Genomic DNA, 3,120 nt, shown 5'->3' with positions numbered 1-3,120 from the left:
CGCCGTCTGTGGGAATCGAACCCACGACCACATGGTTAAAAGCCATGCGCTCTACCAGCTGAGCTAAGACGGCTGCATGTCTAACGTAGTCGGACAGTTTTCTATTATCAATATTGTTTTATTATGCATTCTCCAATTCGAATTTATAATTTATTCATTTTTTAACTTTCCACCGTCTAGAAAATTAATGGTTTAATCATATTTTGATAATTAAGATTCTAAACTTTACTTTGAAATCATTTTTTTGAGTTTACATGAATTTGGGTTATTTAGAAGATTTTTAACCTAAATATGGTCTCTAGTTCGATCCAACCAATGTTTTAAAATTGGGGTTGAGTTGTTGGGTTATTTTTTAATATATTTTTATTAACTTGAAATACCTAAATTTGTTTATAACACACACAATATCTATTATAGAACTTCAAACAAAATCATGTAGGTAATTGCATCGACTACCCAAATCCGACCTAATATTTCAAAATTGAGTTAGGTAGTATGAAACACTCTTAGTTTGAGAAATCTATCAAAGTTTAGATATGAAAGAGGGATAAATTTTAAAGTAAGTGATTTAGACATAGGGGTTTTAATGTGGAAGGTTAATATAGTAGTGCAAGTTAGGGTTAGTTGAATTGTAGTATTTGATGTATAGCTATTGGTTAGATGGTCCCATGGATGTATGGTTACGCAACTACAATTAATAAAAAGCACAAAATTTGATATATTTTCAAAGGACAAATATTGAAGAAAAAAAATATGCAAATAAGGAATAGTTTTGTCCTGACATGTGATTAATAAGGGTGTAAAAATGTAAATAGCAAAACCCATAGTTATTTATTTTCACAAAAAAGGGGACTTAAATTTTAAACCCAAGTACATAAACTGGGCCTAGAAAACCAACTAGGTATAGTATGCTAAGTACTTACTTGTAGATTGTTCCTTTCCCATTCATCATATCGCAAAAATAAATAGATTGAACTAGTTATATAAAAATTCAACCCCACTACATATGTGTGTATACAATACATAAACCAGGCTGGTCACTAATGAACGTAATTGAATTGGGAAGAAAACGTGTAGTAATCTTTCAAGTTTTTAAGAATACATTTATTTATTAAAATTACAGAATATATTAATAAAAAATGGTGTCATCATCAGATAATATTTTGATTGGACAAGAGATTAACCATCGTCATTGGTACGGCCTTAACCAATAACATGGGTCCCATTTTATTTCTCTATAAATCTAAAACCTTTTCTCTCTTTCTTTCCCCACCTCCCCGGTCTCTCTCTCTCGAACCATGTCCGGCGTTTGGGTGTTCGACAAAAATGGCGTGGCTCGTCTCATATCCAACCCAACCAGGGAGTCCTTCGAGTGCAAGGACCCGCCCCATCCAGGCACTGCCACCGCCCCGGGGGCTCGCCCCAGAGTCCTCGTCTACCTTCCAACCAACCAAGTCATACGGTCCTATGCCGAACTCGAGCAACGGCTGGCCGAACTCGGGTGGACTCGGTACCCAAATATAGCCGAACCGGATCTCCTCCAATTTCACCGCTCTCATGAATCGGCTCACTTGATTTCCCTCCCTAAAAGCTTCGCCAAATTTAAGCCCATGCATATGTATGACATTGTTGTCAAGAATCGCCATTTCTTTCAAGTTCGTGATCCCACCCCATCACCAACTTCTTTCAATTAGTGTCGTGTGTATACATTATTATTTTCACTTTCTTGTACCTTTCTAGTCTTTTTTGTTTTGTTTTGCATGCGTTGATTTTGAACAATGCCCCACTCTTACCATATCAAAAAAGAAAGAAAATCTTTTAATGCTATGAATGTTCCAAAACTAAAATTTTAGAATTTATAATCATAACAGCTACAAGATAAATAATATATAGTAATTGATTCTGGGACGAGAGTTCTTGTTTCATTGCAACAACCACATTGTCAGAAGTAGTAGTAATTAAGCTAGCTTATAATAATTTTTCAAAAGAATTTTAATACAACAAAATTAATTAACGATGGACCAATTATACATAACTTTGAAAATTGAATCTAAATTTCCTAATATAATAGGAGAAGCTGTTAAAACCAAAACAGTGAAATTGAATTAGAAATTTTGGGATTTGATATATGAAAAAAGGGAAAAGGTGAATCAGCTACATGTCTACTGTTGTTGTGTGAATAGGTAACAGGTGATTGAGAGATCTTTTACTTGATAGCCTATATTTTGTAGCCTTTTTTACTGCCCCAATTCTGCTGACTTATAACCCTATAAGAAAACAAAACGCACTAATTTAATTTCCATATCATGTATTTATAATTTATTATTTATCTTTGATATAAAAAAGAAATACTCAACTGAAGTGAAGTGCCAGAATTTATTTATTTATTTATTTATTTATTTAAAGTTCAAATTAGAATAATATTAAAGGGTTTATTGATTGCGCTTTGGTACTTGAAGCCCTTTTTTAGTTTTTTGTTTGGTACGTATCTACTTTTATGTTTCCTTCTTTGAGCTACATCATTTCTTTCGTTAATTTAAAAGAAAAATTAAGTTTAATTAATAATTATATCTCTATTCTTAGGTCAGACTTGTCATGCGCTTTGTGTGTTATATGAACCTTTGTATATCGTTAATATAAAACATGTGAAATTGAGAACATATACAACAAAATAATGAAGAAAAATAAATTATAATAAAATAGTTTTTAGGATAAGTGGAATCAGTTATAACATAATCCTAATCGTTTCTTTTTTTTTTTTGTCATGAGTAAAATAAATTATGATTAAATCTACTAAATCGCTTTCAAACCACATGTTTATTTCACCCACTTTTAGAACAGTTCTTTGCGAATTTTTTAGATTTATTCTAAAAGCAAATGCAATTTTTAAGAATTAGTTTCAAGTTTTAATTTTATCGTTATAAAATTATTATTTAATAATTATAAATTATATAATAAGAAATATAGTATTGGGTCTGTTTTATTTATTATGTTTAAAGCACAATAATTTAATATTTATTAATTAATTTGCTCACGGATAAAATTGAAATTTACCAAAAACAAAAATAAGTCATCAACAATTATTTTAAAAACTATTGCAATTCAAAACAAAGTCAAAAG

The 3,120-nt window shown here is 30.9% G+C and overlaps 1 non-coding gene across 1 annotated transcript; it reads right to left on the bottom strand.

Annotated features, from left to right (window-relative positions):
- Positions 1–73, bottom strand: TRNAK-UUU (transfer RNA lysine (anticodon UUU)). The gene has a single exon. It is a non-coding gene; the product is annotated as a tRNA-Lys (tRNA).
- Between the last annotated feature and the right edge of the window lie 3,047 nt (positions 74–3,120).

This window comes from Cucumis melo, chromosome 11 (genome assembly GCF_025177605.1).
Source record: "Cucumis melo cultivar AY chromosome 11, USDA_Cmelo_AY_1.0, whole genome shotgun sequence".
NCBI classification, from domain to species: domain Eukaryota; kingdom Viridiplantae; phylum Streptophyta; class Magnoliopsida; order Cucurbitales; family Cucurbitaceae; genus Cucumis; species Cucumis melo.
The sequence above is the reverse complement of the archived record's forward strand: the minus strand, read 5'-3'. Positions and strand labels throughout refer to the sequence as shown.